At 35.8% G+C, this 23951-nt stretch overlaps 1 long non-coding RNA gene and 1 other non-coding gene across 2 annotated transcripts in view; both read right to left on the bottom strand.

The window, feature by feature from the left end:
* Nucleotides 1-1226: 1226 nt before the first annotated feature.
* LOC135271472 (uncharacterized) overlaps nucleotides 1227-23951 on the bottom strand; it is a 33116-nt gene continuing 10391 nt past the window's right edge. Inside the window, exon 3 of the long non-coding RNA XR_010339633.1 lies at nucleotides 1227-1581. This is a non-coding gene — a long non-coding RNA (uncharacterized LOC135271472). The remainder of the gene's footprint in view (nucleotides 1582-23951) is intronic.
* On the bottom strand, nucleotides 13175-13276 carry LOC135271510 (U6 spliceosomal RNA). Its single transcript, XR_010339670.1, has one exon. It is a non-coding gene; the product is annotated as a U6 spliceosomal RNA (small nuclear RNA).

Here is a 23951-nt window from a genome sequence, read left to right on the forward strand (position 1 = left end):
TAACTGAATAGTAACACTATAAACTGAGATATTCCCTAGGTCTTAATTGTGCCAGGATTCTGCTTAGCTCTCCTTCCATGGTACCTATATGGGGGGTTATCCACAATCCCTCAAAGGAAAAGGATCAGTGAGGCACATGGGTATTTACCTATAGCATTCATTGCCTGGTCTTATTTCCAACTCAAAGTACATATGGAAGACTTTATGATTCCAGTTTTATAAAATACAACCTCTTGAACTTGTTCCCTTCCAAGGAACAGAGAGTCTATCTGAACCCACCCCATAAACCAAGATGCTCCAGTTTGTGCTGTGTGGTAATGTGTGGTGTCATTTTCCTCAACTGTTTCCATTATGTGGCAAATATCTACACAAATCATGTTTTCTAAATATGTAAAGCACATATCATCAGATCTTATGATTAAAAAAATCAGAAGAAAAACAAAAGGACAAAGTATATCTTAACTGACTACATTCAATTACCATAGAACTTTAATTTTTTAACTAGTCAAAAATAAATCCACTGTATTATTTCAACTATATGACTCTTCTGAAAAAAGTAAACTATGAAGATAGAAAAGATCAGTGGTTGGAGTTGCTAGGAAGAGAGAGATGAACAGGCGTAGTATTGAGAATTTTTAGGTCAGTGAAACTGTTCTATCATATTAAAATAATAGATACATGTCATTTACCATTTGTCCAAATTCATAAAATGTACAGTATTAAGAATGAAGCCTGATGTCAACTGTGAACTTTGAATGATTATAATGTGTCAATGTAGGTTCATCAGTTTTAACAAATGTACCACTTTGGTGGAAAATACTAATAATGGGAAAGGCCATGCATGTGTGGGAGACATGGAAAATAATGAGAAATCTCTGTACCTTCCTCTAAATTTTGCCATGAACCTAAAACTGCTCTAAGAAATAAAGGTATTGATCTAAAAAAATACTCATTGTCTATGCATCCCAGGATTTCCAGAACAACTAAATTGAAAAATAAAAGATATTAACTAAACCTGTTATTATGACATATTTAAGCAAGACATGGTAACCCCCAAAATTGGAGATCATCAAAGACCAAAGTAATAGCATGTAGGCATTATTTCTCAAATTGAAGTATATAAAATATGTAAAAAAAAAAATAAATTTAATTGCATGCTAAGGTAAGAAAATATTGATAAAATGATTATTTTATCTTATTTTACAATTCTAAACAGATTATTCATGTAGTGAAAATAAAAGACAATTTTTATTCTAATTTTAACTCAGAAATTATTAGGCCTAGAGAGATCCAAGATGGCCAATTACTAGAAGCTCAGGATTGTAGCTCCCAGTGAAAGTGCAGAGAATGAGAGGACGACACACTTTCAGACAAATTTTTGTTGCTCATGGACCAGGAGATTCCCAGCAGAGGAGCTCCACGGGTCACCAGCGTGACTCTTGAGGCTGGTGCAGCAGTTCTCGGTGCAGAGTAAATGGGACTGTGTCCCCTTCTGGTCAACGTTCAGAGCTCCAGGAAGGCAGGGTCGCCCATTCAGCTGATTGAAGAGGGGACTCAAGAGGGAAGCCAGACCGGAGATTCCTGGGCAGAAAAGCACCACAAATCTTAGTGCTGCTGTTTTAGCCAGTGCAGTGGGTTGCTCAGATTCTGGCGCTGGGAATCAACAAGTTTGACATCCACTCAGAGACCTAATTTGAAAGTCAGTAATTACTAAGATGACAGGTGGATAAATTTACAATGATGGGAAGAAACCAGCATAAAAAGGCTGAGGATACCCAAAATCAGAATGCCTCTCCCTCTACAGGGGATCACAGTTCCTCATCAACAGGGGAACAAGGCCTGATGGAGAATGAGTGTGTTCCATTAACAGATTTAGGCTTCAGAAGGTGAATAATAAGAAACTTCTGTGAGTTAAAAGAACATGTTCTAGCCCAAGGTAAAGAAACTAAGAACCTTGAGAAAAGGTTTGACAAATCCTAACGAGAATAGACAATTTAGAGAGGAATGTAAGTGAATTAATAGAACTGAAGAATACAATATGAGAACTCTGTGAGGTATGCACAGGTTTTAACAGTCGAATTGATCAAGCAGAAGAAAGGATATCAGAGGTCAAAGACCAACTTAATGAAATGAAATGAGAAGACAAGATTAGACATGAAAGAGTAAAAAGGAATGAGCAAAGTCTCCAAGAAATATGGGACTATGTGAAAAGACATAATTTACGTTTGGTAGGTGTACCTGAATGTCATGAAGAGAATGAATCCAAGCTGGAAAATATTCTTCAGGATAATATTCAGGAAAACTTTCCTAACCTAGTAAGGCAGGACAATACTCAACTCCAGGTAATACAGAGAACACCACAAAGATATTCCTCAAGTAGAGCAACCCCAAGACACATAATCATTAGATTCACCAGGGTTGAAATAAAGGAAAAAATTCTAAGGGCAGCTAGAGAGAAAGGTCAGGTTACCCATAAAGGAAAGCCTATCAGACTCACAGCAGATCTTTCAGCAGAAACCCTACAAACTAGAAGAGAGTGGGGGTCAAAATCAATATCCTCAAAGAAAAGAATTTTCAACCCAGAATCTCATATCCAGCCAAACTAAGCTTCCTAAATGAAGGAAAAATAAAATTTTTCATGAACAAGCAAGCACTCATTTCATCACCACCAGGCCTGCTTTACAAGAGCTTCTGAAAGAAGCATTACATACAGAAAGGAACAACCAGTATCAGTCATCTCAAAAACTTACTATGGTAAAGAATAAATCCATAATGAAGAATCTATATCAACTAATGGGCAAAATAGCCAGATAGCATTAAATGACAATACTAAACTCACAAATATCAATATTAATCCTAAATTTAAATGGATTAAATGCCCCAATCAAAGACACAAACAGGCAAATTGAATAAAAAGTCAAAACCCATCGGTACACTGTATCTAGATCCATTTCATAAGCAAGGACACACAAAGACTTAAAATAAAGGATTGAAGGAAGACTCACCAATCAAATGAAGAGCAAAAAAACAAACAACAACAACAAAAAACAGAAGTTGTAACTTTTGTCTCTGACAAAATAGACTTTAATAGTAACAAAGACTAAAAGAAACAAAAAAGGACATTACATAATGGTAAAAGGATCAATGCAACAAGAGGAGTCAATGATCATAAATATATATGCACCCAATATAGGAGCACCCAGATACATAAGAGAAGTTCTTAATGACTTATAAAGAGACTTGGACTCCCACACAATAATAGCAGGAGACTTTGACACCACATCACCACATTGTTAATATTCAATGGATCAATGAGATAGAACATTAACAGGGACATCTATGATTAGAACTCAGACCTGGAACAAGTAAACTCAGTGAATATTTATAGAATTCTTCACCCCAGGTCCACAGAACATACATTTTTATCAGTATTGCATTACACCTATTTTGAAAGTGACCACATAATTGGAAGTAAATCACTCTTCAGCATTTGCATAGCATTTCACAGACTTAAATGAAATATTGGTTGGCTGGGGTTTTTTTTTATTATTTTCTTCCCTTATTCCTTTCTGTCTCTGCTGTTAAGCACAATTATCAGCATAAAAGAAGTTTTCAATACCTATTTTTAGATTGCATTCCAGCCTCGGCAATAGAGCAAGACTCCTGTTCTCTCTCCCCCTTTCTCTTTCTTTCATAAAAAAAAAAAAACATATTAGGCTTATTTAACAATTTTACTGAAAGGCTAATGTCACTGCATCTAAAGTGTTTATAGAAACAATGTGGTTACTCTGAACAGATGCTTTCCTTGTGGGAGTCTGGAATTTGGGTACACGTGAGGGAGAGTAACGTCCATTTAAAAAACTTGGGTACTGGTCATTCTCGGAGGAGTTCCAAGATGGCCGGTTAGATCCAGCTCAGGATTGCAGCTCTGAGTGAAAGTGCAGAGGGTGAGTGGATGCCGCATTTCCAGACAGATTTTTATTGCCCACAGACCAGGAGATTCGCAGGCAGAGGAGCCCCACGGGTCGCCAGCGCTGCTGTTTTGGCCGGCGTGGCTGTTTTGCCTGCACCCCGGCACAGCCACTCCAGGTGCAGAGTAAACAGGACTGTGGTCCCACTTAGCCAGCAAGGGGAGCTGAAACAGGGAGCCAGGCCAGGAGATTCCCAGGCAAAAAAAAGTGCTACGAATCTCAGAGCCGCAGTTTCAGCAGCGCAGTGGGTCGCCGCACGGGAAATCACACACACCCCAGAGCCTATTCAACAGATGACCAGGTCACCTGGTAGAGAGCTGACCGTTCAACAAAAAAATAAAAGGCTCTGAGGCAGGGAGCCAGGAGATCAGGCCTGGCTGATCCCACACCCACAAAAACAACAAAAACAAAAAAACAGCAATTGGAAACGCTCTGGGTTGAGAGTTTCGGGACGGTCCAGCTCTGTGGAGGAGGCTCGTCCGCCATTACTGAGGCAGCCTCCCATTGCTGCGGCAACCTGCCATTACAGAGAAAGTTCATAATTACAGAGGCAGGCCAACATTGCAGAAGCAGCTCTAAATACACCCATATGAACAGGACTGCAGGGAAGGTCACATAGCACCTGGGTGGAGCCCACAGCAGCTCAGCGAAGCCTTTGCAGGCTGAGAGTGACTAGGCTGCCTCCTTGTGGGCAGGGAAAATGGCAGGAGCACAGTGGAAACTCATAAAGCCCTAACTCCCTGGGACAGAACACCTGGGGGAAAAAAAAGGGGGTTTATGAGTTCTGCTGCTGCAGACTTAAACTTATCAAAATCAGGAAGTCAACACCTACAAAGTCAACAGGTGGATAAATCCACAAAGATGGGAAGAAACCAGCGCAAAAAGGATGAAAACACCCAAAACCAGAACACCTCTCCTCCTACAAGGGATCACAACTCCTCACCAGCAAGGGAACAAGACTGGATGGAGAATGAGTGTGATGAAATGACAGAATCAGCAATCAGAAAGTGGATACTAAGAAACTTCCATGAGCTAGAAGAACATGTTCTAACCCAATGCAAAGAAACTAAGAACCTTGAAAAAAGACTTGACAAGATGCTAACAAGAATGGACAACTTAGAGAGGAATATGAGTGAATTGATGGAGCTGAAAAACACAACACGAGAACTTTGCGAACCATGCACAAGTTTCAACAGCCGAATTGACCAAGCAGAAGAAAGGATATCAGAGGCTAAAGATCAACTCAATGAAATAAAATGAGAAGGCAAGATTAGAGAAAACAGGGTAAAAAGGAATGAACAAAGTCAACAAGAAATATGGGACTATGTGAAAAGACCTAATCTACGTGTGATAGGTGTACCTGAATGTGATGAAGAGAATGCATCCAAGCTGGAAAATACTCTTCAGGATATTATCCAGGAAAACTTCCCCATCCTAGCAAGGCAGGCCAATATTCAAGTCCAGGAAATACAGAGAACACCACAAAGATATTCCTCTAGAAGAGCAAACCCAAGGCACATAATCGTCAGATTCACCAGGGTTGAAATGAAGGAGAAAATACTAACGGCAGCCAGAGAGAAAGGTCGGGTTACCCATAAAGGAAGCCCATCAGACTCACAGCAGATCTCTCAGCAGAAACCCTACAAGCCAGAAGAGAGTGGGGGCCGATATTCAACATCCTCAAAGAAAAGAACTTTCAACCCAGAATTTCACATCCAGCCAAACTAAGCTTCATAAGTGAAGGAAAAATAAAATCCTTTGTGAACAAGCAAGTACTCAGAGATTTCATCACCACCAGATCGGCTTTACAAGAGCTCCTAAAAGAGGCACTACACATAGAAAAGAACAACCAGTACCAGCCACTCCAAAAACACATGAAATGGTAAAGAGCAGCAACACAATGAAGAATCTGCATCAACCAACGGGCAAAACAGCTGGCTAGCATCAAAATGGCAGGATCAAATTCACACATAACAATATTAACCCTAAATGTAAATGGACCAAATGCCCCAATCAAAAGACACAGACTGGCAAATTGGATAAAAAGCCAAAACCTATCAGTGTGCTGTATCCAGGAAACACATTTCACATGCAAGGATACACAAAGGCTCAAAATAAAGGGATGGAGGAAGATTTACCAAGCAAATGGAGAGCAAAAAAAAGCAGGAGTTGCAATTCTCATCTCTGATAAAATAGACTTTAAAGCAACAAAGATCAAAAGAGACAAAGAAGGACATTACATAATGATAAAAGGATCAATGCAACAAGAAGAGCTAACGATCCTAAATATATATGCACCTAATACAGGAGCCCCCAGATACATAAGGCAAGTTCTTAATGACATACAAAGAGACTTAGACTCCCACACAATAATAGTGGGAGACTTCAACACACCATTGTCAGTATTAGACAGATCAATGAGACAGAAAATTAACAAGGATATCCAGAACTTGAACTCAGGAACAAGCAAACCTAATAGACATTTACAGAACTCTCCACCCCAAATCCACAGCATATACATTCTTCTCAGCACCACATCACACCTACTCTAAAATTGACCACATAATTGGAAGTAAATCACTCCTCAGCAAATGCAAAAGAACGGAAACCATAACAAACAGTCTCTCAGACCACAGTGCAATCAAGTTAGAACTCAGAATTCAGAAACCAACCCAGAACCACAGAGCTTCATGGAAACTGAACAACTTTCTCCTGAATGTTGACTCGATAAACAATGAAATGAAGGCAGAAATAAAGATGTTCTTTGAAACCAATGAGAACAAAGACACCACATACCAGAATCTCTGGGACACATTTAAAGCAGTCTCTACAGGAAAATATATAGCAATAAGGGCCCACATGAGAAGAAAGGAGAGATCTAAAATTGACACCCTGTCATCAAAATTGAAAGAGCTAGAGGAACAAGATCAAAAAAAACTCAAAACCTAGCAGAAGACAAGAAATAACTAAGATCAAAGCAGAATTGAAGGAGATAGAGACACGAAAAACCCTTCAAAAAATCAATAAATCCAGGAGCTGGTTTTTTGAAAAGATCAACAAAATAGACAGACCACTAGCCAGATTAATAAAAAAGAAAAGAGAGAATAACGAAATAGAAGCAATAAAAAATGATAAAGGGGATATTACCACAGATGCCACAGAAATTCAAACCATCATCAGAGATTATTACAAACAACTCTATGCACATAAACTAGAAAACCTAGAAGAAATGGATAAATTCCAGGACAGTTGCCTCCTCCCAAGCCTAAACCAGGAAGAAGTCGAAACCCTGAATAGACCAATAACAAGGCCTGAAGTCGAGGCAGCAATTAAGAGCCTACCACCCAAAAAAAGCCCAGGTCCAGATGGGTTCACAGCTGAATTCTACCAGACATACAAAGAGGAACTGGTACCATTCCTTCTGAAACTATTCCAAATAATCCAAAAAGAGGGAATCCTTCCCAAATCATTTTATGAGACCAACATCATCCTGATACCAAAACCTGGCAGAGACTCAACGAGAAAAGAAAACTACAGGCCAATATCCATGATGAACATAGATGCAAAAATCTTCAATAAAATACTAGCAAGCCTATTACAACAGCACATCAAAAAGCTTATCCACCATGATCAAGTAGGATTCATCCCGGGGATGCAAGGCTGGTTCATTATACACAAGTCTATAAAGGTAATTCACCACATAAACAGAACCAAAGACAAAAACCACATGATTATCTCAATTGATGCAGAGAAGGCCTTTGACAAAATTCAACAGCGCTTTATGCTAAAAACCCTCAATAAACTAGATATCGACGGAACATATCTCAAAATAATAAAAGCTATTTACGACAAACCAACAGCCAATATCATACTGAATGGGCAAAAACTGGAAGCATTCCCTTTGAAATCTGGCACTAGACAAGGATGCCCTCTCTCACCACTCCTATTCAATATAGTACTGGAAGTTCTAGCTAGAGCAATGAGGCAAGAAAAAGAAATAAAGGGTATTCAAATAGGAAAGGAGGAAGTCAAATTGTCTCTATTTGCAGATGACATGATTGTATATCTAGAAGACCCCATCATCTCAGCCCAAAATCTCCTGAAACTGATAAGCAACTTCAGCAAAGTCTCAGGATACAAAATCAATGTGCAAAAATCACAAGCATTCCTATACACCAATAACAGACTTAAAGAGAGCCAAATCAAGAACGAACTGCTATTCCCAATTGCTACAAAGAGAATAAAATACCTAGGAATACAACTAACAAGGAACGTAAAGGACCTCTTCAAGGAGAACTACAAACCACTGCTCAACGAAATAAGAGAGAACACAAACAGATGGAGAAACATTCCATGTTCATGGTTAGGAAGAATCAGTATTGTGAAAATGGCCATACTGCCCAAAGTAATTTACAGATTCAATGCTATCACCATCAAGCTAACAAAGACCTTCACAGAACTGGAAAAAACCACCTTAAACTTCATATGGAACCAAAAGAGAGCCCGCATAGCCAAGTCAAGTCTAAGCAAAAAGAACAAACCGGGAGGCATCACACTACCGGACATCAAACTCTACTACAAGGCTACAGTAATCAAAACAGCATGGTACTGGTACCAAAACAGAGATACAGACCAATGGAACAGAACAGAGGCATCGGAGGCAACACAACATATCTACAACTATCCAATCTTTGACATATCTGACAAAAACAAGCAATGGGGAAAGGATTCCCTGTTTAATAAGTGGTGTTGGGAAAACTGGCTAGCCATATGCAGAAAGCAGAAACTGGACCCCTTCCTGACACCTTATACTAAAATTAACTCCAGATGGATTAAAGAGTTAAACATAAGACGTAACACCATAAAAACACTAGAAGGAAACCTAGGCAAAACCATTCAGGACATAGGCGTAGGCAAGGACTTCATGACCAAAACACCAAAAGCATTGGCAACAAAAGCCAAAATAGACAAATGGGACCTAATCAAACTCCACAGCTTCTGCACGGCAAAAGAAACAGTCAATAGAGTGAATCGGCAACCAACAGAATGGGAAAAAATTTTTGCAGCCTACCCATCTGACAAAGGGCCGATATCCAGAATTTACAACGAACTAAAACAGATTTACATGAAAAAAACAAGCCCATTCAAAAATGGGCGAAGGATATGAACAGATACTTTACAAAAGACATACGTGAGGCCAAGAAGCATATGAAAAAATGCTCATCATCACTGGTCATTAGAGAAATGTGGAAGGGGAGGAAGGCAGCAAATCACACTGCCACGTATGCACCTATGCAACAATCTTGCATGTTTTTCACATGTACCCCAAAACGTAAAATGCAATAAAAAAAAAAAAAAAAAACTTGGGTACTGAGTCTCTAATGAGATTCTGGTACAGGTAGACATCACTGCCCAAGTGTTGCCAAAATGTGAGGCTGGGAGAATTAAGCAGATCCTGGGAACTGCACAGGAGAGAACTCCTGGAAACCTGTGCCCTGGTTTCCTCCAGACTTGACCACATGCACCTTTTGCCTCTAATTTTGCCTGTACCCTTTCATGGTAATAAATTAAAGCTCTGAGTATGATTATTTTCTAAGTCCTGTGAGACCTTCTAGTGAATCACCAAACCTGAGGGTGGTCTTGGAAACCCTTGACACATATGCATCATATAAGATTTTTATTAAGTTGATATGATATATGTGACTGTCATCAGATGGTTATTTCACAGAATAACTTTCCCTAATTTGTTTTTCTTTTATTTTCTTTTTTCTCCTTGATATTTGACTTGGAAATTCTTGTATATCTGTATCTCATTGAATAAAGCCATAAAAGGAATAAATAAAACAATTATTTCAGAAAAGAATGTGAAATAAGCAGCAATCCTAGTTTAACCAGAATAAAAAATAGAGAATCTTGATGATTGACAGTATGTTCTAAAATATGAATGTTCCTAAAAAAAAAAAAAAAAAAAAAAAAAGACAAGGTAGTCAATTTTCTGCAACTCAACTGGGCTTAATTTCTTTTTATAACAATTGTGCAGGCCAGGTGCAGTAGCTTCAAACCTGTAAAATCCTAGCATTTTGGGAGGCCGATGCAGAAGGATTACTTGAGCTCAGACATTCCAGACCAGCCTGGGCAATATAGTGAGACCTCATCTAAAAAAAGACATACATACATACATACATATCTTGAAAAATATGGTGGTGTATGCCTGTAGTCCCAGCTACTTGGGAGGCTGAGGTGAAAGGATCATTTAAGGTCAGGAAGCAGAAGTTGCAGGGAGCCAAGACTGCACCACTACACTCAAGTACTGGCAACAGAGGGAGACACTGTCTCAAAAATAAACAGATAAACAAATCAATCGATCAATAATTGTGTATCCAGCTAAATGTAACCACACATGACTATGGCCACAGCTACTCAGAAGGATGAGGTAGGAAGACTGATTAAGCCCAGAAGTTCAAGGCTACAGTGAGCTGTAATTGTACCACTGAATAGACACTGTATTCTAGCCTGGGCAACAAAGACCCCTTTCTTATAATAATAATAATATTAATTAATTAATTAATTATTTAAGTAACTTGTATAACTGGAGAACTTGTCATTCAAGTAACTTGTATACCTGGAGAAAAACATATGACCACTGAGTAAAGTACAACAGTCTCCTACTGATCATAGAGTTCCTTTTACTTGCTTCTAATCTTTTTATTTCTTATAAAACTAGAAACATGGTTCACCCATTAAAGGCAGTTCATCACAGAACAAGTCAAAAAGTTAAAAGAACTGCATCCAAGGTGTAGTATGTGTTATCCGCTGCTCCTTGCAAATAGTGGATTTGGTCATAAAGAATCAGCAGGACTTTGAACTTATTAGTGTGTACATATGTACATGCAAGAGCATGTGTGTATATGTGCATGTGCATGTGTGTGTAAACTATGACAGATAAAACCATTTTGCTTATGTAAGAATATGTAACATGTACTTTTCACAAAGAAATTGTTTTTCTGTCTTCTGCACTCAGTAGGTATCTCCAAAACATAATCTCCAATTTGCATGGGTGCATGCTGGTTCAATTTTACAGTTCTTATTGCCATTTACTTATGATAGGAGAAAGGGATTGTTGATTTCCCAGTTCTAAATATAGTTACTTTCTTAGTGACACAAATTAATACATAATACAGTTCACCCTTCAACAGCAAGGGTTCAAACTGCAGGGGTTTACTTATATGCAGATTTTCTTCTGCCTCTGAAATCCACAGACAGATGAAGACCTTTGTGAGAATCCACTTATGTTTTATGAAAAGTCAATATTTTTTTTCTGATGATTTTCCAACAGCTTCATTTCTCTAGCTTACTTTGTTGTAAGAACACAGTATATAACAATGCAGCACAAATAAAATGGGTTTTACTGGACTGTTTATGTTATCAGGAAGGCTTCCAGTCAATGGTGGGTTATTAGTAGCTAAGATGGGGAAATTAAAAGTTATACTCAGATTTTCAACTGCACAGAGATTAGAGTCCCTAACCCCCACATTATTCTTGGGTCAACTATAATTATTTGTTTACTAAATAATATAACAAGTTCAATTTGTTATAATGTGACTATTGAGAACACATACAACATACTAACAATTTTTTTTCTTATTTATGCAAAAAATATTACATAGACTTTTAAGGATTGTAATTAAGTAAATGATTTTTTTTCAGACAATACTGTTTCAGATCATAAATTAGATACAACTACCTTCTTAAATAACTGTGAATTCCAAACTAAAGAAGTTAAATTTTGAAAATTAGTTTATACATACATATATATATATATATACACATACATACATATATATATATATATATATATATATATATATATATATACACACACTTGCAATTTACACATATTTGTAAACTGGTCTTTTTCAATTAAAACTACCTTAATCTTACATCTTACTTTCTTTTTTATCAAGAGTAGGACCAACATGATAAATGAGACATTTACTATCAGAAGTCTTACTTGCATTGAAATATCTTCTTTTTGTGTTCCAAAATTTGGTGTCAAATTCTATGTACAAAAAAGTAATAAATAAAACTGCTATTTTAATATTAATATAAAAAATATTTACCAAACATATTAAATTCTTAAACCCTTTCAGGCAATATCAGTGCTAATACCAGAACTTTAATTTCTGTCCCATACACTTCAAAATTTAAAGCTTTACAAATTTATTAACCTTTTAATTAAATTTTTGAAAAGTGAAGTACTCATAAATGGAGGGAGCACAGCTCAGTAAATTAACTATAGTTAGCTGGACATCGTGCAAAGTGTCCTGCTCTCAGAACAAGTACTTGCTCTGTAACCAATAGGTATTTGTGTTCAGTTGAGTTGCTTCTCTTATTCTCCATGGTTTCTTCTAAAAAATAAGAATTTTGCTATCTTACTTCACTAGGTTGTTAGGAAGATGTAATGAGATTATATGCTTAAATGTTCAGAGAAATAGTAAAGCAATGGACTAACTTATCCTTGAACTTTACAGCTGAAACTATTTTGAAGTCCCAAATAAAGCTTGATGTGTGATTTTTCCAAAGCTTCTAAAAATCAAATGTTGCAGTTTTCATAAAATGTTATTAAGTGTGCAATAAAAAAAAATGTTATTAAGTGCTAATTTTATTTGTTGTATTTATTGTGGTTTGTAATTTTGGGGCATTTTAGCTAATTCATAACATAACTAAATCTATATATAAATATGTTATCTTATTAAAATAGATAACATAATTGTTCCCTATTACTGAGCTCATCAATCACACCAAGAGCAGAAAATTAACAGATGTCAAAACCTGGCTTGGACAACCACCACTCCTTCTCTATCTCCTCAAACTCTGAGCCAGCACATCTGTAGCAGAATGCTCAATCTCCATGGTCCGCTCCAACTAATATACAAGGAAAAAAACCGTGCTTTTATTGTTTTTCAAGTTTATGAAGGAAATGCAAGTTGACATTTTCCCACTTCCAAGACATGTACTAACAACATATTTGCATGTAACATCCCATATGTTACTTGGCTTTGTTCTCATTTCATTGATCACTGTACATCAATAGTTTTATAGTGATAATCATAATTTTAATATCCGGTATCTCCTGTTTTGACTTGACTCACTGCTTCCTTGGAGCCGGTCAACAAATAGTCAAATGACCTTCCAGGGGTAATGCAAAATATCAATGCTTTATGAATTTGTGTGCCATCCTTAGGCAGCAGCCATGCTTATGCTTATCTATTGATCCAATTTTAAAGTATATGCTGCTGAAGCATGTACAAAGCCCTGTTTTATACATGGATACTCAGGAGTCATAGATGAAGTTTACCTCTGTTAAATCCAACTATCCTGCTTGAGATTCAGAGAATTTTGTTGAATAGCTTCCTGTGAGGTAGAACTTTAAAATACATTTAAAACTTGACATAGATAGGCAAGTAGCCTGGGAGATTTTTATTATTGTAGAAATGGATTACTTGAAGGGCTAACTGCAAGTTGGTTCCCAGTGCTCTGTGGAAAGACAACAAGGAACCTTCTAATATCTAACCAAAGCTTCTGCACAGGACATAAAAAAGCCTCAAGATACAAATATGATAGCAAAAGGGAAAGGGAACTCTAATCTCTTCCTGCAACATTATTTGAACATCTCTGACTGGTGGGAACAATCTCAACTAATATGTTAGAGAAACGACCAACAGGGGTCTCAAAGGTTAACTTACCATGAAGGCCTAGGCTAAGTCTAGCTAAGATGTGGGCTCCAAATAATGTTTTTAGTGTAGGGGGAGAATCAATCTGCTCACTATTTGTGTAGGTAAAGCTAGAAGGCCTGGCTCCCAGAGCAGGGTGCTGGGAACAATGGCTGAGCATAAGTACATAAACTAATAAACATCATAGCTTTGAACTCTATATATGAATCACCATGAAAACTGAGGGGTCTGAATCAGTGAATGCATCCTGGTGGCAAAGGTCAGTCATTATCAGATTGCAGGAGCAGTTACAATGGCAACAATACAGCAAGTGAATCCATGGAAACAAAAGAATAATTACAGTGGCCTCTTTTCCCTCTTCTGACTTGTAAAGAAAGATTACCTTCCTTGGACTTAGAAAACACCTTAGCTTCTTGGGAAATTCTAAGAAAGACACAGGAGATAGCCCCAGGGGACAACACAAGATTTTCTGCTAAATTGAAGATTTCGAGACCCAATTAACTCATTAGAAAAGTCAGGCCAGGCATGGTGGCTAGCACTTTGAGAGGCCAAGGCAGGAGGATTACTTATGCTCAGGAGTTCAAGACCAGCCTAGGCAACATAGTGAGAACTTGCCTCTATCAAAAAAAAAAAAAAGAAAAAAGAAAAAAAAAGAAACGAAGAAAAAAGAAGTCAAAGATGTGGCTTTATTTTTATCTGATGCATGGGGATTATACTTAGAATAAAATAAACCACATTGAGATCCCTATGGATAAAGGTCTTAAAAGTTCTGAAATAATCTTGCATTCTACTTCTAAATAATGTAGGCTTCTGTTTGATTTCTAGCTAAAAAGTGGACAAACTCTTGCTATTTCAAATGACCTGAACCAAACTATGAACTCTCACCTAATGTATAAGATTAAATGGTTGCAATTATTTTAAACATCAATTTAGTATTAACTGGCCATTTAATACAAATGCTTACCTTGTCAAACCACGATAAATAGCATAATCTTCTACATCTCCTACACACATATCTTGAATAAAGACATTAATATTTTGTTGAAGAAAAATACTGACCATACCTGATGAATCATAATGTATAGGAAGCATAAGGACTGTTCTAAAATAAACAAATAACTCCATTCAAGAACTTTAATAAAGTCATTACTAAACAGCTAGTTTGATATACTTTATCAATTTAATATCCTGCCTATCAATATAGACATAATAACCATTTATATGTACTAGCTTGTGTCTATAAGCATCTTGGGTGCTCAAGTGTTCATCTTTGTAAATTATCACCAAGGCTAAAAGAAAGGGACAACAAGGAAGTCTCTTGTTCCACTGGGGTATGACATAATACAAGTTGCTAACTTACAGTCCCTTGATGGCCAAGAAACTGTGCTGATGTCATTTATCTAAAGTAGGCAAAGATTTAAATGAAGATTTCCCTTTTGCTTTCCTAGTCTGATATGTTGTAATTCATATCATCTAGGAGTCAGATAAGAGCTATATACAGCCTGAAAACAAAAAATAATAATAACAATAATGGCAATACTAGTAGTCATAAACTAAAAGTCGACACTTCAAAAATTAATAAAACTAATACAAAAACCTTTAGCTAATATAAGATTACAAGACCAAAAACATCAGATTACAAATAACAAACACTCTATAAGAGAAAATGAATCCTACTGTATGTTCTTTATGTTGCTTAGTCCAAATATTTGCTTTTCTACCTGATTATTTGTTATTTTTCACTATATGCCAATAATTATGTTAATCTTATTAATATTTCTGACTTGAATGACTCCACTCTAGAATACTCAGGTTTTTATTTTAAACAAGAACTACTATACTGTCTCATCCTATCAGCAGCATGTATATTAGCTTGGTTTTTCACTAAAAATTCCACCATTTGCTGTCTCCTGCAAATTGTAGCAAATAAAAGTGCTGTGTTTCCATCCTATAAAACAGGAAAAAAAAAAATTCAAAAAATTACAAATTTCTCAAATGAACTAAAAATCTTCTCAAAGATGTTTGAACTTCAACATACAATATAGAAAGGAAGAAAATGAAAACCAGTCCCTTCCTTCTCACTCCTCTGTGCTGACGTGCTGCTCTTTGCCTTGCAAACACCCATCCTGTGCCTCACCACATTAACTGTGGTCATCACCAAAACTACCTTCAAACATACCAGTCCCCAGAATCCTTGCTTTGATCACAGCACTTAGCATGGTATATTGTAATCACTTCATTGTTTCACACTGAAACCAAGAGCTTCTCGAGGGTAAGGGCTGTATCTTTTATCTCTACAGCCCCAAAACTTTAAGTTTTACATAAATTAATGATCTAAATTATTACCTCTAGAGCAATGTTTCTTAACCTATATTCCAAAGAATATTCGCTTATTGTACCCCAAGAGAAAGACTCCATGACAATCTGCATATGAGAAGTATTACAAAACTGTATTTTATATCCAATAATCAAGAAATCTCTTGAATTTTACCTAACACCTATCTTACGTTTTGTGGCAAATATTAACATTTAAGGAGTTAAGAGTTTCAGAGATACAGTTTCCAGAGCTTCCCGATACAGTTGGAGGTTTCCTCTGGGTGGTACAAACTTGCTTGATTCACTTCTATCAATGATGTTAGGATCCCAGATGCCAACGTGAGGCACTCCTGCTCCAAATGAGTCACTAAGGAAATGAGCTCTGAATTAAGAGTGATTGGCTTCAAATATACATATTTTCCATATTATTAAATAGTCTGTGGACTTCTTTTAATACAAGAGAACAGATTTTTGTCTTAACTGTTATAAAGCTCAGTATGTTCTGTATAAGAGAGAGATGTTTAAAAAACTTAAAAATAAATATTAAAAAAACCTATTCTCAATTGTAATGGCAATGCTGGGACCCTAATGCAACTCTACTTTTTAAATCCATTTCTACTGGTTTCCATTTAAATGGCTATTTAAAATTATTTTTTATTTTAGGCTAAATATAAAGCAAATACAATTATAATGGCTTATCAATAAAAGTTCTCATACTGATCCATATGGGTTATTTCTAGCGTAATGAAAGTCAGTAAGTCACTTGCATTTTTAAGGAAGATTGCTGAGGAGAAAGATATAATGTCTGCAATATTCATAAACTATCTAAGTATAACCTGGAATAACCTAAAAAAAACTTCTGGGCATTTGTATGGGAAGATGATTATTTGTGGTATAGATAAAGAAAAAGAGTTTTAAACTAAATTCTAAAATTCAACCCTATAACTGAGGGATTTATATAATCTATAGACTATATTATAAACAAATACACATTGACTTAAAAGCCTTGAAATCTTTATCAAAATATATTACAACATAACAGTTGCAAACTCAAATACTTACAAGGACAAAGGAAGGTTATCTGAGTAAGGAAAGTACTGATGTGGCACAGTAGCAAACTGGAGAATATGTGCCTTTTATAAAGAAGCATCCTCTGCACAGCAGGCCAACAGTGATAGAAACTCATGGAACACCATATTTGTTTTTTTAAGACAAGTCTGAAGCACAGATTTCTGCATAAGTCTTCTAAATTTTACATGTTGACTCAATTTACAGAGGCAAACAAATTTGTGCACATTTAGAATATAGCCCTTTTGTTTTTGTATTTGCTATGAATGTAACTAAATGGCTGTGTATAATCCAAGTATTTGCATGTAAAATATTTTCTTTCTCTAGTATATGTTTTGCCAAAAAAATCAGGCCTTCATATATGATAAAAATTGCTATTAAGACTCATGATACCCACTTCAAGAATTTTTCCAACATGTATTCATATACAATCTATTTCTATATAATTTTCCCAGATTGTTAGCCAAATAGATAGTTTATATGACTGCCAAAACTAAATTATTAAAATAATTTCTATGGAAATTCTTTTAATCAAAAGAATTTTGATTTATATCAAATTTATATCAACTTCATGGATTTCAGTGTGTAAAGCTGACATATGGTTATGCTAAAGACCTATAAACTTAACAGACATGCTGAGATAGTACATAATACAACTTCAACTAAAAAAAAAAAAATTAGGATTGGTTATTATTCTAATTGAGAAAACCCAACTTGTAATGAACATTTGTTGACACATAGTCACAAGTATGGTGACAAAGGGACATGAAATCATTAAAGAGTCAGCTTCTACTTACTGAAAGATTACCCATAAGCAAATTCTTAAAGACTCTGAATGGCAGTGAATGATTAATGGTGGGGAAAAAAGGTGTCATTCTGTAAGCTGAGAGATACTGCCAATAATATTTCCTTTCACTTCCCAGTCACAGACAGAGAAAGACAGGTAAGTCAGGCTAATCTTACTGAAAAGGAGAACTTTGAAGAAAGTAGCACCTAGCAAATGCCAACTCTAATAAAAATTTTTTACATATTTTAAGATACAGAAATGTATATATTGCACTTATCAATTCTGGCGTTCTTAAACAGGAGTGTATCCAAACCTCAAGGTTTTTGTTTGTTTTTTCTTTTCTTTTTTTTTTTTTTTTTTTCGCTATTATTGTGGTTAAAGATAAGAGTCTCACTATGTTGCTCAAGCTGGAATCAAACTCTTAGGCTCAAGCTGGGACTAAAGGAATTTGCCACTGTGCCCAGCTTCAAGAAAACATTTTAAACATACATATTCAGGCCTTATTAGATCTATTACATCAAAAGCATCAGGGAAAGCCTAAAGTTTTAGATTTTTAACAAAATTTGCTCAGGTCACTATAATGCACAATTCTGGGAAAGTGCAGCAGGCAATCACTTCAGTCTCATCCCTCACCCACATGGCTAATTACCCTTATCAGTTGTAGATGTGGCCAAAAGAAAAGAGTATGAGATAGAGTCATTTATTAAATCTACATTTAATTTTCATGGGTATGAATAGAACAGGAACAAATAAACTCAAAATCCAACTTTATTTTGCTACTAATAAGCTCCTTATCTCCCACCTTTCCATCAACACATTATAGTTTTTTTTTTTTTTTTTTTTTTTTTTGAGGCGGAGTTTCACTGTTGTTACCCAGGCTGGAGTGCAATGGTGCTATCTCAGCTCACTGCAACCTCTGCCTCCTGGGTTCAAGCAATTCTCCTGCCTCAGCCTCCAGAGTAGCTGGTATTACAGGCGTGTGCCACCATGCCCAGCTAATTTTTGTATTTTTAGTAGAGACAGGGTTTCACCATGTTGACCAGGATGGTCTCGATCTCTTGACCTCGTGATCCACCTGCCTCGGCCTCCCAAAGTACTCATTCTAGATTTGAGATGACAGTTAAGACTCTTAGATCTAAGTGGCTGTTTCTGCCTGGATGGGTAATAAGTCAGTTAATAATTTGTTTCACTTTCTGTTGAAGTGTTTCTCATTTTGTCTTCACATATTCACTGCCAATATGGTTTCCTCAGAGTCCTTCTAAAATTAGTCTCTAGGCAAGTTTCAACTCACTTTCTTTTTCAAACCAAAATTGATTAGCCCCAAAGTTAAAGAGCACCTTGTATCAACACACAAACTGGAAGAACAACAAACTAAAAGAAAACTCTTCTTGGCATTTTCTCTTATTACCTAATTTCCAAGTGCCCTGCATATTCCTGATGGCTCTCCTTTTCCCTTCCCATTTTTCCCTCTTAAGCCTCACCACTGAGAGATGATACATCAAGTTTTTAGAAAATTGTCAGCAGCAGCGAAATGTCCATTTATTCTAAGTTGCTTTAGTTTTGTCTGAGTTTTAAGATAAAGCCTATTTCCAGGACATATTTTCTTTCCTGTGTTTTACATTAATTAGGGGAAAAAGAAACAACCCTGAATTAAAAAAAAATTGAAAAGGTTTTACCTTTAAGAAATTCACAAATATTTTCCAAAGTGTATTTTTAAAAGTTGTGTCCTTTAATTCCTCTTTTGAATTATCATTATTTAAAATATGATTTGAGATAATTGTTATTTCAGAATAACTTAATTTGCTTGCATTCAGTGAATGCTTGAGCTTACAAATATAAAAAAACTGACCCTTACCTATGTTAAGGTTAAAACAAATATTTTGAAAATAATGTTGATTGATCTACACCTTGTCCATTGCTTCAATATTTGCATCATGAGAAAGCAGTTTTTCTGCCAGTAACATACACTCATTATACCCAGCATAATGGAGAGCAGTGATGCAATAGATATCCTTAAGACGTGGGTTGGTGCCATGTTTCAGCAGAATGATGGCACAAGTCTCTTCCTGGCAATGTACGCCCTGTCCATATTAGATCAAGAAATAGATTTTAAATTCTAAGAATTCAAAATACACATTCCACAGGTTTCACCAAATAGTTATATTTAAATAAAATACATTTATTTTAATTTTCTATATATAAATCAAACCCATGTCATGCTGAAAGAGTTGGCTACTATATACCTGTATTAAAGGTGTGGTTTGTTTGTCACAAAGGTCAATCTGGCATTTTCTGTTCACCAGGACAGTGACCACTTCCACACAGCCACTGGCACAGGCCAAATGTAAAGCAGTAGTACAAGAGTAAGAGGACCTTTTAGGAAACTGTAGTGCAATATCTCAAAACATACAGTCATTCATGGAATTGTCAACATTAAATAGCATGTTTTTCCTCTTCCTTCTTTTTCTTGAAGAAAGTACAATACTTATTAGCTCTTATTGCTCACTACCTTAATGAAAGCAGCAGCCTATTTGAATAAAAAGAGCTCAGTCTTTGGATTCAGTTCAACTAGTGTTTCAGTCCTACTTTAAACTGTGTCATTTACCAGCTATTACTTAGCATTCCTGTGCCTCAACTTCCTCATTAATAAAAGCAACAATAATAGCTATCTCATAGGACATCATGATGCTTAAATGAGAAACTATGTAAAGTATTTAAAATAGTTCCTACAGCAACAACTCAAAATTGTTAGATTTTTGTTTCTTGAGACAGTCTCACTCTTTTGCCCAGGCTGGTGTAATCCTACCTCACTGAAGCATGGAACCCCTGGGCTCAAGTGATCCTCCATACCCAGCCTCCTGAGTAGCTGGGACTACAGATGTGCACCAGCATGCCCAGCTACTAATTTAAAATTTTATGTAGAGCAAGAATCTCATTTTGTTGTTCAGGCTGTTTTCAAACTCCTGGCATCAAGTGATCCTTCCACCTCAGCCTCCCAGAGTTCTGGGATTATTGCTATTACTGCTACTTAACAAAAAAATTTTAATTAAGTAAAATAATACAATTATACCTACTTTGTAGGATGACTTAAAGAGGAGGTCACATTTTAACACCTCTGATATTTGAATGCCACTTATAATTCATGACTTATTACAACTATAATTGGTAGCATTTAAAAAAAATTATTTTATTTAAATATATAATAATGAGGCATCACATAATCCATGAGTCCTTGCATTAAGTAGCATATGGTATACTCAGCAGGTCTAGGGCAGTTCTAGGGATATAACTAGCACTTAAATACATTTCAGTTCTTAAAGGTACTATGGGGAAAGAACACTGAAATAACAGTAACACATTTTTTAAACAAATTAATTATTGGATTTTTCAAACAACTTGAAGCCAAAGGAAACTCATGATTCAAATGAATAGGTATGGATCAATTAATTCCATATTTACATTTAGAGCATATATGCAAATCAGACTTTCCAATGATTAATATTAGGGTTTAAAACTGATAAACTTTTGAAATGGCAGTTAAAGGTTATCTTCTACTATTTTCTAACTTAAGAAATTCTTTTGTTTGAAAGATGAGAGATAAAGTTTAAATGAGATTAAGTCCTAATATCCCCATTTCAAACCTCTCAGCTTGTGCAGACAGGGCAGTAAACACAAAGTTCTCAAGGATGGAAGGGTCCTGAGAGATAGTAGAGTACGTCTGACACAGAAGAGGTACTCAGGTTACGTTTGATGAGTAAATGGAATCAAAGAATGGATAAATACAGATGGGGAGTTCAATATTTTTAAATAAACTCCTATAAAGCAGTATTTTTGCAATAATAATCATTTATATTTGTTATTTTTATTTTCAAAGAATACAAGTAAAATGAAATGATTAATCATTGTTTGCATATATGAGAAATCTACATGTATGAAAAACATATGTATATAATAAAATAAATACATAAAATCTGGACACAGATAAAAACATTTCCTTTTTATTTCTGAAGAGGCTAAAAGTTCAAAGATAATAACACACAATAATCATGATGATGATGATAAAAAAGAGAAAGTGAGAGATTATTTTTATCTGCGCAACATTCATATTCCTCTTCCCAAGAATTATTCCATTAATAAAAAACTTGTACTAGAAGTGTTGTATGTGCTCGCTGCAGCAATCACAGATAAGAAAAACTTTACTTAAAATGCAAATGCCCAGAAATTAGAAATGTTATATTTTGTACACATTTTTTGTTAACACAAGACCGTAGGATGTTTGTGTGTATGTATAATCAAACTGATTCTTTTTTCCTTGCTGGCTAAAACAAAATACATATTCGTACATCAACATATTTCTATATCTATTGTCACATTCAATGGTCACATGTTATTCCACCCTTGGCTGCAACAGAAATTTATTTATAGAATTCGTTCTATCTATTCTTTTTAAAATAAGTGCTGCAAAAAACAAAATGCATTTATCTCTACTTCCTAAGGGTATTTTAGTATGATGGAATTGATGGGTAAAGAGCATACACATTTTTTAAATGTAGTACTTACCACCAAATTGTCTATTTAAAAAGTTACCAGCAACTTTAAGCAGCAGTACAAAGCATCCTCACACATATTGTGGACAGAAAACAGTTTCATTCCTCTTTTAATTTAAATTCGTAGACCAGAAATGCAAAGGATTCTTTCCTATGTACATAAGTAACTTGTAAATCTGCAAAAAAGTTCTTTGCCCACTTTTATTAGAGTTTTTATTTGATTTGAAAGAATTTCCTATAAAATGAAGATGGACTTTTCATCTAATGTGTAGATATGTAACTTTTCATCTAATTTGTATATACACATAACATATATGTAATACATATGCTATACATACCAGCACGATACACGTCACATGATATATAATGAATTCCCTGTAAAATGAAAACACTTTTCTCATCTGAATATATATATAAAACATAGTAAATCCTTTTCAAGTAAGTTTTCTTTCATTTCTCATTTTTTTTCTGATACACAGGCAGTTTTAATTTTTAGTTTGCTAAATCAACCTTCAGAATGCCTGCCTCTGAGATCATTCTTAGGAAGGCCTTTGTCACCATAAAATATACCTGTAAAATAAACATTTGTGTTTTCTGCTGATACTTTTCTCACTTGCCTATGTAAAAGTTTCAATCTGTGTTCCATCAGGCACTCATGTTTGTGATATAAAATTTCATTAGTTTTCTTCAAAGAGCAGGCATTTTCTCATTAATAATTCATCCTTTCCTATTCATATCTGTTAACATTATCAATCCTTACATATATCTTACATCATTTTAGTGTTTTTGGATTTCCTATCCTGTTCCATGCATTTATCTGTATTTTCAGTTGTTAGTAAACAATTATAGAAATTAATAGCACATTTTAATATCTAGAGAAGCCAGCATTTTTTCAGTCCATTATAAAATTATTTAAAATGTTATCACAATAGTAAAAGACAGCAGGTGTCGTGCAAAAATGTTAAAACCTTGATATTTTCATTCTGTTTATGTAAAACTGATAAACACAGAAAGAATTCACATTTGGAGAAAAATGAGTCTTCTCATTCAAGAACACAAAACCCACCTCCCACTTCCAAGTTTCCCTCTAAGGACCCTTCAGTAAAGAACCGATCTATGTAAAACGGGCAGTTTTATCTGAGGAATTATCACCTACTGAAAATGACTCCCGGTATTTTTGATAGGGGAATGAGTTATCTCAGTAGGACCTCCTGTAATGTATAAAACACCATGTTTTAAACGTGAACGTTAAAAATAACAACACTGTATATGCCTAACTTTGTGAGTTAAATCACTCACATTTTCCACCAAGTGCTCCAGCTGGGTTGTTAGGAGGGATAAAGCAGCTGAGGCTCATTTGGCTCCGCTGCTCTGAGGGTGCCCGGCACCCTCCAAGGCCCCTTCCCAGGGGGAAGCCGGGCTTAGGGAACCCTCCCACCCCGGTCTGAGCCCCACTACCTGTGCGGCTTGTCCCAGGAGTCCAGGCAGCTCCACCTCCATGGAGTTGCCCCTGATAGCCGCCCTGTGG

The sequence above is a fragment of the Aotus nancymaae genome, unplaced genomic scaffold (genome assembly GCF_030222135.1).
Source record: "Aotus nancymaae isolate 86718 unplaced genomic scaffold, 86718_ANA_hifiasm-v0.15.2.pri h1tg000079l, whole genome shotgun sequence".
NCBI lineage: Eukaryota > Metazoa > Chordata > Mammalia > Primates > Aotidae > Aotus > Aotus nancymaae.